The following is a 12531-nucleotide window of genomic DNA, read 5'->3' on the forward strand; positions in this document are numbered from 1 at the left end:
GACTAGCATCTTGAGGCGTCTTGCAGCATTAGAAGAGTGCAGATTAGCATTACATAAAGTAGTAGTATGTTGTAGTATTAACGCCCAGAGATCCTTCCCCGACTCCCTGCGAGAAAGCAATCCTAGAGCCACATATCCATTTCATGCCTCAGCATCAAGTTCTAGTTGTATCGATCGGGATACAACTCCTAGCGTCCGTTACCGTGGACACAGCTATTCGAATAGATCAATCTTCCCTGCAGGGGTGCACAAACTTACTCAACACACTCAATCCACTCCGGCCGGACACACCATCAGGTCATGACCGGCCTCAGCCAATCAACACACCGCAATCCTACCTAGGCACAAAGAAGAGGCCAACACGCCGGTCTACATCCTAAGCGATGATACGTCTCCAACGTATCTATAATTTTTTATTGTTCCATGCATTATATTATTTGTTTTGGATGTTTTATATGCATTAATATGCTATTTTATATTATTTTTGGGACTAACTTATTGACCCAGAGCCCAGTGCCAGTTTTTTTTCCTTGTTTTTGAGTTTTACAGAAAAGGAATATCAAACGGAGTCCAAACTGAATAAAACTTTATGATGATTTTTCTTGGACCAGAAGACACACGTAGGACTTGGAGAGGAAGGCAGAAGAGTCTTGAGGGCTCCAAAAGCCCTCAGGGCACGCCCTAGGGGGGCGCCCCTGGCTTGTGGGCCCCACGGGAGTCCTCCAACCCTAATCTTTGGCCTATAAATTCAGAAATATTCCAAAACCAACATAAGCATCCACCAAATTGTTTTGGCCGCCATAACCTTCTGTACCCCTGTGATCCCATGTTGGGGCCTTTTCCTGAAAGTGCTACTTGTCGACTATAGGGGGGTGAATAGGCGATTTTTATGAAAGTCTTCAAAAAAAGAGGTCTTTGAAGACAAACAGATGAAATGAACCTATTGATATGCAGCGGAAGATAGACTACACTAGACAAGCCATAGTCAAGTAAGCAATGTAGTGAAAGTACGAAGACTATCAGCAGCTAGGTAGTATGGATTAGGATGGAAGACAATATGAAGCCAAACAGGTAATAGTCTTCACACAGTGAAGTCAAACAGATCAGACAGGCAAGCAATGACTTCACGAAGACAAACAATAAAGTAAAGGGAAGTGGGGAATAGAACCACTTGCTTGGCGAAGACAGGGATTTGGTAGACCAGTTCCAGTTGCTGTGACAACTGTACGTCTGGTTAGGGAGGCTGAGATTGAACTCATAAGACCGCGTCTTCACCTTATTCCCTTTGAGCTAAGGACACCCAGTCCTCGCCCAATCACTCTGGTAATTCTTCAGGGTAGACTTCCAAACCTTCACAGACTTCATTCACCGGCGATCCACAATGGCTCTTGGATCCTCAGAATGCGACGCCTAACCGACTGGAGGATTCACAGTTCTCAAGTGTAACAAGTCTTCAGATCATGCGAATAGAAAGACTTCAGTGATGCCTAACACTCTTTGGCTCTGGGTGTTTTGGGCTTTGTCCTCTCAAGGATCTCTCTCTCTCAAAGGCTTCGAAGGTGGGTTGCTCTCAAACGACAAAAGTCGTGCACTAACTCTGAGCAGCCACCAATTTATGGTGTAGGGGGTGGGCTATTTATAGCCATGAGGCAACCCGACCTGATATGTCCGAAATGACCCTGGGTCACTAAGGGGGTGGGCTATTCAAAAACACACGCGGTAGATTTTACTTTGTGGAGATCCTCTTCAACTTATGAAGACAATTCATCATGCATATATAAGAATAATGAAGATAATGACATGCATAATGAGAAATGGGCGTTTGCATAATGACTTCATGCCGAAATTATCACCACATTACACAGTAGCAGCAAAAGTAGCTGACGACCATCAAGTTTAAGTGTTACAACTCAAGACCCAAATAGTTTCAAAACGAGAGTTGTAAGAACTTAGCAAAAATAATGCAACCACCCCAGATGGACCCGCTTGAAGACTATCAACCTCTAATGCTTCTCCCCCTTTTGTCAGTAAGGACCAAAAAGGTTCGAAGACATAGAGGATCTAGTCATTCCCAGTTGGAGTAGATGTTGGAGCAAGGTCGACATTGGAGTTGGGCGGTGCAGACGGGCCTGAAGCAGAATCGTGGTGCAGTGCAGCCAGAGTTGGTGAAGTGGCATCATCTTCTTCATCGACGACTCTCGCAACAACAGTTGCAGCCGAAGACGAATGTTCAGAATCTTCAATGGAAGGTGTGCGACGCCAACTTGCAGATTGCGGAGTCCTGGAGTCAAACTTGAAGCTCTCTGTGAAGCCATCTTCGCGAAGATCATCTTCAGAACAGAGCAATGTAAGGCTCTTCCAGGACCGCCGACAGGCTTCATGCGCAACGAATGAGTTCTTGGTGGCCAAGTTGCGAATGTGATTAACATCCACAAAGAGACTCTGCATTTGATGCTTCAGCCTGTCATGAGGCCTATCCTGCTTTTGATGTAGAGAAACCAGAAGCTCATGGTCGTTGGGGACACAAGGATGCTTCTGAGGCCTTTGAGCAATTGTGCTGGCAGTGGCTTCAGTATTAGCACGATGCGGCAGACGCAAGTTGCCAGCCAGAGGTTAAGCAGGAGTTGCAGAGTTTGGCATATGAATCCCGTCAATAGGCTGCGTGAAGCTTTGGAATTCTACATTGTGAAGATGGAGTGGCTTCTTTGCTGGCTCAGGGTAGATGGCTTTAATGGACATATCAACATCAGGCAGAAATACAATATGGTTGCACGCTGAAGGTTGATAGTTGATGGTTGAATGAAGCTTGATCAAACGCATCACCCATGGAGCATAGAATTTCAGTCCAAAAAGAGCAATCCCAGAGGATGCAAGCTGTCGGATGAAGAAATCCTGAGTGTTGAATCTGATGCCATTGATGATATAGAAAACCAATGTCTTCATGGCGCCTTCGAGTTTAGCTTCATAGGAATTGCCTTTGATTGGCCAGAGAGTATGCCTCGGAATGTGATAAACTGTGCGCGGCAAGTACTCAAGGTCCTTAACAAAGAATTCATTGGTGTATTCGGCGTCATGGGGCAATGGCTTCATCATGCTCAACATTTGGCTCATGTTGGGCTCTGGCTTCTGGAATATGCTTTGCAGTTCATTCTGATGAAGCTGACAAGCAGGTTCATACAACTCACCTGGAGTGGACAGAGAAGTAAGCTCAATGATGTCCTGAGCTTTGGTTTCATGATGAATGTCATGTGTCATCCACTCAAGGATCAAAGTCTTCGGATCCCTGTTGTAGCCTCGAATGTGAAGTGTAGCATAGAACTGTAGCAAAAGTTCTTCGTTCCAGTGCTCCTTGTCAGTTACAAATGGCAGCAACCCAACATCTCTGAAGTAGTCTAGTGCCTGCTCAAGGCATGGCAGCTGTCGGTGGGAAACGACACCTATGGGATCACAAGAATCCCTACTACGGTTGTCGGGGCGCGGGGTTGTGAGAAGAGCAGGATTAGCAGTCAACACAAGGATTGTTTACCCAGGTTCGGGCCGCGAGGATGCGTAATACCCTAGTCCTGCTTTGGTGTGTATTTGAGAGAGTTCTTGAGCTCTCGAACTAGCTATGGTGGCTGCGTAGTTCAAAAGAGCCGAATCCCTCTCCAGTATGCCATGGGCCTCCTTTTATTGTCGAAAGGGGCTGCCACAGTGGCACACAGGAGGTGGAAAGGCCTACAATGCTGCGAGCTTATCGCTCGTGTTACAGGACAAGACGCATTTAATGCGCGGCTTAGGTGTCCCTTAGCTTTATTGGGGACGGGAACAAGGCCCGCCCATCCGTTGCCGCCTCGCCTTGCTTCGACACGCGCCCAGGCCAACGGTGCATGCGGCGCCATGTAGGCAGGCAGGCAGCTGAGGTGGCGCGGTGGTAGGGTCTTCACGAAGATCTGCATGCCACCGCGCAGGTGCTTGCTGAGTTGGCGTAGGGGCCGCCCGTCGCCACGCAGGTGCCTGCCCAGCTGGTTGAGCTAGCAGCTGCCTGGGGACGGCGGTGGAGTCTTGGTCGACGCGGGCCTGGCTGTGGCCCCGCTGACGCCCTCGGCAAGGGTCTTGCCGTGGCGTTGCAGTTGTCCCCGGCAAGGCGCATGCCGGGGGTCTTGTGGATCTCCTCGGCAAGGATCCCGCCAAGGGTCGCCATCTTCTGGTTCTCATCTGATCTCATATATTTATGATCTTAACAAAGATCTGCATGCCACCACGGAGGTGCCTCCCGAGCCCTAGTTCCAACGCAGTTGGTTGGGTTGGAAACCGTGGGCTCAAGGGTGGCTCACTCTGCTGGCGTCGGGTGAGTTGCCCCGGCTAGGCTCTTGCCAGGGCCGCGGAGGCCGCCCCGGCAAGGGCCTTACCGGGGAAGTCCACCTCGCCCTCTTGCTTTTTGGTGTTTCTGTTCTTGGCGTTGCCTTGGCCATCTGGTGATTCGGCTTCTCTCCGGCTCCCCTCCTCCGCCCTGCTACGTGCGGTCACGGCGCGCGGCTCTGACTGCCCGCGCACAAGTAAAGGGGTCAAAAGGAGAGCCCCTACTTTTGTACACCGACAGGAGCCCCCGGGCCTGGGCCACACATAAGCGCGACACGTTGTTGGGCCAGGCCCAGAACGGTGCGCGGGCAGGCGGGGTGGATTTTTACCATAGTAACTCTCCGTCCGCTGCGCTTCCCCACGACCCGCATTAGACGCGTGTCGTGGAGGATCGTGCGTGACGTGGGCGGCATGCGTGGGGCGTTTTTCGCATGCATGCGTCACATCATGGTAAAGAGGCGGCTCACGCCTTCCCCATAAAAAGAGGGAGGCGTGGAGGCGTGGCTCATTTACTGGATGGACTCGGGTCGCAGTCCTGATCATGGGGTGGGGAACGGACATCTCACCCGTCCTTTCGACCCTGCTCGCTCGCCACGCGTCCTTCATGCAAGTGGCGAGCGGTGGAGGTGGGAAACCGGGCCGTCGCTGATTGGGGCAGTGGGGCGGTCCTGATTCCCTGCGCCTCCGACGGCTGGATAGGCTGAGTGGGGCAGCCGAGCCTCAACCCCGCCCCTTTATAAGGAGGGGGGAGGGGGGCGTCGTCCCACATTCCTTCGGCCTCCATCTTCCTCCACCTCCGCTTCTTTCTTCCACCTGCCATGCCGAGAGGAGGCGCTGGGCCTTCGATGGTGGCGGCGAGGGTTGCTGCTCGTCAGCGCGTCCCTCCTTCCCACGAACCCATGGAGGTGGAGCCAGCCATGAAAGGAAGGGGGAGGGGGCGTGGCCGAGGTCACTGTGGCGGTCGGGGGAGAGGGGGACGAGGCAGCGCGACGGCCGTGCCTCCGCCAGCGATGCCTCCCGTGGCGGAGGGTCACGTCGGGGACCAGCCCCGCGAGTTCTTCATCAGGCTACGCCAGCCACTGCGTCGTCGTCTCCGTCTCCCCACACCCTTTGCTCAGGAGATGGAGCTCGATCCGCCCCAGACCCTCAGATTGCACATGAGGGGCTGCGGGACCGGCGACATGTGGGTCGACATCGACTTCCCCGCTCCTCATGTTATGTATCTCCGTCGTGGATGGAAGACATTTGCTCGCATCCATAGCCTGACGGTGGGGCTCGTCCTCTACTTCAAGTTAATGGAGGGCGGCCTACTCTCCGTCAAGGTCTTTGGAGATCTTGGAACTCGCCTGAAGTGCTATGTGGAGAGCTCCTCCTACGATGAAGATTCCTCCTCGAGCGGGAGTGACGAGGAGGACAGCGACATCGATGACGAGGGAGTCGGGCGGCAGGATGCCGACCCCGACTTCGACTGATCGCGTCGCCCCTCCCTCGGCCTCGCGCCCTACCGAGGGCCTTCCTCGTCAAGCTCTCCATCGGCGCGTTCCCCATCGCCTCCTTGGGCGGCTGGCGTAGAAGGGCCGGAGAAGGCGAAGAAGGCGGGCGGCGGCCGTCAACTCCGAGTACGCGGGCACCGACACCTTCGTCGCGTATTGTCGGGCCGTTGCCTCATCTTCCAGCCCCTCCGCCGGCACCGGGATGCCCTCTTGGCGCCTTCTGCTTCTCGCACCTCACCTAGGTGCTACTTTCGCCCTCCTGCTGTCTTGTTTCACCTCCTGAGGAGAGGGACAAGAAAGGGATTACGGGCACCTTATCTCTTTTTAGTTTGTAAGCCTGCGGGCACTTGTTAGATTTGAAACTTGTAATCCCCTTGCTCATGTTTTTCTTTCCGTATGAACTGTACCTGTATGGGACGTTTTTAATGAAAAAGGGTGTTTGTTGGGTTCTTTGTGCGTGAGCAAGGCCCATGCCAAGGACGAATCCTTGTTATTTTTAAGATAAATAGTGTCGCCCGGCAACAGGCCTTGCCGTCCCCCCGCTTTGGTCGACCGTTCTCACGCTCTCAGCGGAGGCAGGGGCGAAGCAGGGTTAGGCCCCTCGTTCATTTCTCTTGCCACCGCGACTACGACCAAGTTCCAACCCAAGGGATAGCCCTTGGGTACGGGAAAAGGGGAGCATGGTGGTTTTAAGAATATAAACGAGGTTTCATATGTCCCTGTTCTATACGGACGTGCATAACAGGGGATAAAAGACTTATCTGAATCCGCAGCCCCCGGCAACCTTGGCTTGCCGTGGTTGGATCCTTGTGTCTTCAGCCCCTGGTCGTCTAGCTTGCGGGGGCTGGAGCGCCGGTCCATCCTCTTTCTCCCAAGCGGCTCAGGAGATATGTCCATGTGCCCTGCGAACCAAAGAGGATAGAAAGACGCACACTTGACCTCTAGGCTAGGGGTTAGTCGCCGCTAAGCACTATCAACCCTAACTGAGGAAGAGACTTAACCTAGCATGCATGCTATAACTTAGGGCGCCAGCGCTTCGTTTATTTATGCTCAGGGTCTGCGCCTGGCTTTGTACAGAGGGTTACATGCCTTGCCGGCAAAGCTTGTACAAAAGGTGGCTTGCCGGGGGGCCCGGCAAGCTGCGCCTTATGGGTAAAACTTGCGAAGATGCTCGATGTTCCAGGAGTTGCTCACTGGGACAACATCTTCGGTCTCCAGGCGGACTGCACCGGGCCTGGTGACTCGTATTACCTGATAAGGGCCTTCCCACTTCGGCATCAACTTGTTGGAATTCTTGGCCGACTGAATGCGCCGAAGAACAAGGTCGCCCTCCTCAAAGCTTCGGGCATGGACCTTGCGGCTATGGTAGTGGCGCAAGGCCTGCTGGTAGCGTGCTGCTCTCACAGCCGCCCGAAGACGATCTTCCTCAAGGAGCGATGCGTCATCTTGCCGCAACTGCTCTTGCTCAAGCTCATCATAAGCGAGCACTCGAGGTGACCCGTATATGAGTTCCATGGGGAGAACTGCTTCTGCCCCATATACTAGGGCAAAGGGTGTCTGGCCGGTGGCTCGATTTGGCGTCGTCCTGATCGACCAAAGAACCGTCGGCAACTCATCAATCCAACGCCTTCCGCTCTTGTGCAGCTTGTCAAAAGTCTTCGTTCTCAGGCCTCGCAATACTTTAGCATTTGCCCTCTCCGCTTGGTCGTTGCTCCGGGGGTGGGCCACGGAAGCAAAATAGACCTTGCTGCCGAGGTCTTGAATGTATTGCATGAAGGTGTGGCTTGTGAACTGCGTGCCGTTGTCGGTGATGACTCTGTTTGGCACACCACAACCGCAGACTAGTCCCTTGAAGAACTTGACGGCTGACTGTGCTGTCACCTTCCTCACCGGTTCCACCTCCGGCCACTTTGTGAACTTGTCGATTGCAATGTACAAGTACTCAAAGCCCCCGACAGCACGGGGGAAGGGGCCCAGTATGTCGAGCCCCCAGACCGAAAATGGCCAGGAGAGAGGGATTGTTTGAAGGGATTGAGCTGGTTGATGAAGCTTCTTTGAATGGAACTGACACGCTTCACACTTGGTTACTAGTGCCGTTGCATCCTGAAGGGCGGTGGGCCAGAAGAAGCCTTGCCAGAATGCCTTGCCGGCAAGGTCCCTTGACCCTATGTGGGAGCCACATATGCCTCCATGTATCTCTGCCAACAGCTCCAGTCCTTCCTCCCGGGGGATGCACTTCAATTTCACATACTTGAGGTGCTCTCCGGTGGGTGCGACAAGTAGCACACCGGCACCGGCGCCTTGCAGCGAGAAAGCCCCATCAAAGTACATGATCCAGTCGCGGCTTGCTTCCTTACCGGGGAGAGAGGTCTCCTGGATTTCTTCGTCGGGCGTCGAGGCCCATTCTGCAATGAACTCCGCCAAGACTCTGCTCTGGATTATCGAGGTACTTTGAAACTTCAACCCAAAGCTCGACAACTCCAGGGCCCATTCCACAATCCTTCTGGTCGCATCTGGGTTGTGCAATATTCGTTGCAAGGGGAGGCGAGTGACGACAGTGATCTCGTGGGCTTGGAAGTAATGACGCAGCTTCCTCGAGGCCATAAGGAGGCCGAAGAGCAATTTCTGCACACCGGAGTACCTCGACCTAGCCCCCTGCAAGAGGGAGCTGACAAAGTAAACCGGGTGCTGCATCATCTTCCTCTTCTGCACCACTTCACTTGACTGCGCGGGCACTGCTTCGATGGCGTCAGACTCTGCTGGGGCCTCGCCTTGCCGGCACCAAGCCCTGCCGGGGGAATCTCTGGCTTGCCATCCGCCGGTCCTGCGGTTGCCACTGCCTCCTCGTCGACCTCCCTCTGTGCTACCAGTGCGGCGCTGACCACTTGATTCGTTGCCGCTAGATACAGCAGCAACGGCTCTTGTGGTTTAGGCGCAACCAGTATTGGTGTGGAGGAAAGGTATTTCTTCAGATCCTGCAATGCCGCCTCGGCTTCTGGGGTCCACTCCATTGGGCCTTCCTTCTTCAAGATTTTGAAAAAGGGGAGGGCGCGCTCGGCGGACTTGGAGATGAATCGGCTCATGGCAGCAATGCAGCCAGTGAGCCGACACACATCCTTGATCTGCTTGGGCGCCTCAATCTGTTCAATAGCCTTGATCTTGTCTGGGTTTGCCTCGATCCCGCGCTACGACACAAAGAACCCGAGAAGCTTGCCGGACAGAACGCCAAAGACACACTTCTCAGGGTTCAGCTTGAGGTTGATCTTGCGCAGGTTGGCAAACGTCTCTTCCAGGTCTTGTACAAGAGTTGCCCTGTCCTTGGTTTTGACCACTATGTCATCCATGTATTCTTCCGTATTTCTATGGAGCTGGGGTTCGAAACCAATTTGGACCGCTCTTGCAAACGTCGAGCCAGCACTCTTCAACCCGAAAGGCATCCGTAAAAAGCAATACGTACCACATGGGGTGATGAATGCTGTCTTCTCTTCATCTTCTCTTGTCATGAAGATCTGGTGGTAGCCCGAGTAGGCGTCGAGGAATGACAATAGATCACACCTGACCGTGGAGTCAACAATCTGGTCGATGCGCGGCAACGGGAAGGGGTCCTTGGGAGAAGCCTTATTGATATCTGTGTAGTCAATACACAGCCTCCACTTCCCATTTGCCTTGCTCACCACCACTGGATTGGCCAACCACATCGGATGGAGCACTCCTCTCACCAAACCTGCCGCTTCCAACTTCCTGATCTCCTCTGTGATGAACTCCTGCCTTTCCAGAGCCTGCTTCCTGACCTTCTGTCGCGCATGGGGACAGACAGCAAGATGGTGCTCAATCACTTCCTTGGGAATGCCGGGGATGTCAGATGCTTGCGATGCAAACACATCGACATTCGCCCGCAGGAAAGTGACGAGCGCGCTTTCCTATTTGCTATCGAGGGTGGAGCTTATGGTGAAAGCCCCTCCCGTGCCATCCTCCCTGACAGACACCCTCTTGGTCTGTGGTGGTGTAGCTCTGGATTTCTTGCTCTTGTGGGTGGAGCTCTCTGGCACGTCCTCGAAGGTAGCAAAACACTCCGAAGAGGTGCGCTTGCTGAAGTGGGTGCGAGAGGTCTTGCCGGTCTTCTTCTTCCCTCCCGGGGCTTCAGCAGCAGGAGCAAGTGCCTTGGCGGTAGCTGCTGCAACTCCTCCCCGGTAGAGTAGGTCGGCGCAGATCAGCGCGTCCTTCTTGTCGGAGGGGACGGTGATGATGTTCATCTGCCCAGGCATCTTCAGCGTGTTGTAGGCGTAGTGCGACGCTGCCATGAACTTGGCCAGTGCCGGGCGGCCGAGGATCCCGTTGTAGGGCAAGGGGATCTCGGCTACATCAAAGACAATCCTCTCCGTCCTGTAGTGGCACGGGCAGTGTGACCTTCCCCTTCGGCTGGCTCCTCCCCGGATTGACCCCTTGAAACGTGCCCGTTTCCTCGAGGTCCCCATCAGGAATTTGCAGCCTTTTGATCATGACAGGCGAGATCAAGTTCAGGCCGGCCCCGCCGTCAACCAACATCTTGTTCACCTTGAGGTTGCCTATTGTTGGTGAGACCAACAACGGCAAACACCCGACTGCGGTTGCGCGGTCAGGGTGGTCCTCAGCGTAAAAGATGAGGGGCGTGCTGGACCACTTCAGCGGCTTCTGAGCGTCGAACGACGGCTCCGCTGCTGTAATCTCACACGCCCACTGCTTGAGCTGGCGGTGAGAAGTATGCAGCGAGGCGCCACCATCGACGCACATGGCCTCCGTAGCCTTCTGGAACTCTTGCTTGCCGGACTCGTCGTCCTTGTCATGATCATCGTCTTCTTGCTTCTTGTCACGGCCCCGGGCGGGCCTCTCTTGTTGGTTGTCCTTGCCGCGGCGGCCTCCTTGGCCGCCATGCTTCTTGCCGGATCCCTCGGCACCATCCTGACCTTCTCCTTGTCCCACCTCTCATACTCGGCCTTTTGCTTCTCAGCAAGCAGCTTGACTTGCCGGCAATTCTGGAGGTCGCGGCCCTTGGTGCGGTGGATCTTGCAGTACTGCTTGTCGGAGCCCCCTGGCTTGTCGGCAGTCGCCAAGGCCCGGCAAGCGGTGCACCCAGCGATTTCTTTGGCGGGGTCGTCTGCCTTGGCCTTCTTGGCGGCACCCGTGCTATTGGATCCCTCGACGGCAAGCACGGTCTTGACCTTGCATTTCCTGTTGCGACACCGACCCTTCTTCGTCGGGGCGGCGGTGTCTTCATCAGTAGAGTCGGTTTCCGCGCCGGCGTCCTCATCGGGGTACTTCCTTCCCTCTTCAGCCCGGGCACACCTATCGGCCAGAACATAGAGTTCGGCCACATCCTTAACCTTGGTCATCTCCAGCTCTTCGCGCATCTTGTGGTTGCACACGTTCTGATGGAACGCGCTGATCACTGCGGCGGGATGAACATCGGGGATGTTGTACTGCACCCGGCTGAACCTCTGGATGTACTTGCGCAGGGTTTCCCCTTCCTTCTGGGGAATGATATCCAGATCACTGGTCTGGCCATTAGCTTGGTGGCCTCCAGTGAAGGCGCCGACGAACTCATGGCACAGATCCGACCAAGAAGAAAAGGAATCCGCCGGCAAGTGCATCAACCAAGACATGACATTGGGCTTCAGTGCCAACGGGAAGTAATTGGCAAGCACCTTGTCGTCGCGAGCTCCGGAAGCCTGCATGGCGATGGTGTAGATGCTAAGGAACTCTAACGGATGGGTCTTGCCAGTGTACTTCTCGCCGACGTCGGGTTTGAACATGCGGTGGGACGGCCACTGGAACTACCGCAGCTCACGGGTAAAGGCTGGGCAGCCCACCTCATAAGGTAGGCCGCCGGAGCCCCCCGGTGCTGGGTGGTCCATAGCGGGTCCCGCCCGCTTGTCCGGCTGGTGGCGTGTATCACGCCGGCGCTCGATAGTGGTTCGAGCATCTTCGTGAGCTCGTTCTCGAAGAACTTGGCATTGGTCGCGGTGGGTCCGTGGGTCGGACGATGCTATGGAAATATTATCACAAGCGTCATCGCGATGGACCGACACCCGCGGTGGCTGGCGTGGAGGAGGAGAGTGCACCGTGGCCGCAGCACCCCCGGCCCCTGCACCGCTGGCATGCGGTGGTTCGACGGAGCGCCGGCCCGAAGGCCCCGCCGGTAGCGGATCATCTTTATTGGCGACGGCGACGAGGCTCCGGATGGTGGCTCTCCACTCGTCGAGCTTCTCCGCAGCAGGACGGAGGTCGAGGAGCAGCTGCGCGCGTGCCAAAGCTTCCGCTGGCGTGGGTGGTGGTGACAGCTGCGTGGACCGTGGCGCGCTTCGACTTCTAACTACGTTAGAAGGAGCTCTACCATGGCCCAGCGGCTGCGTGCCATTTTCACCAGCACTTCGGTGAGCATGCTGGACTCCTTCGTCTCGCGGACGATGCACAGGGCTCTTCCCACGGCGGTGTCCGGGGTCTCCAGCGTGGTGGCGCTGCTCGTCGCGCGCACCCTTGGAAGAGCGCGCTGTGGGTGCCGGCGTGGGCGTCTTGGAGGTTGATGCGACGCCCGTGGGTGGCACAAGGACACTCCTGGAGGGCCCCACGCCGCCTGCGGGAGGCCTAGCTCCGTCTTTGGATCTGGCGGCGTGCGGCCCGTCGCCTGGCGCACGAACGATGCCGCTCGCCAGGCTCTGAC

The sequence above is a fragment of the Triticum aestivum genome, chromosome 7D (assembly GCF_018294505.1).
Source record: "Triticum aestivum cultivar Chinese Spring chromosome 7D, IWGSC CS RefSeq v2.1, whole genome shotgun sequence".
Classification (NCBI taxonomy): domain Eukaryota; kingdom Viridiplantae; phylum Streptophyta; class Magnoliopsida; order Poales; family Poaceae; genus Triticum; species Triticum aestivum.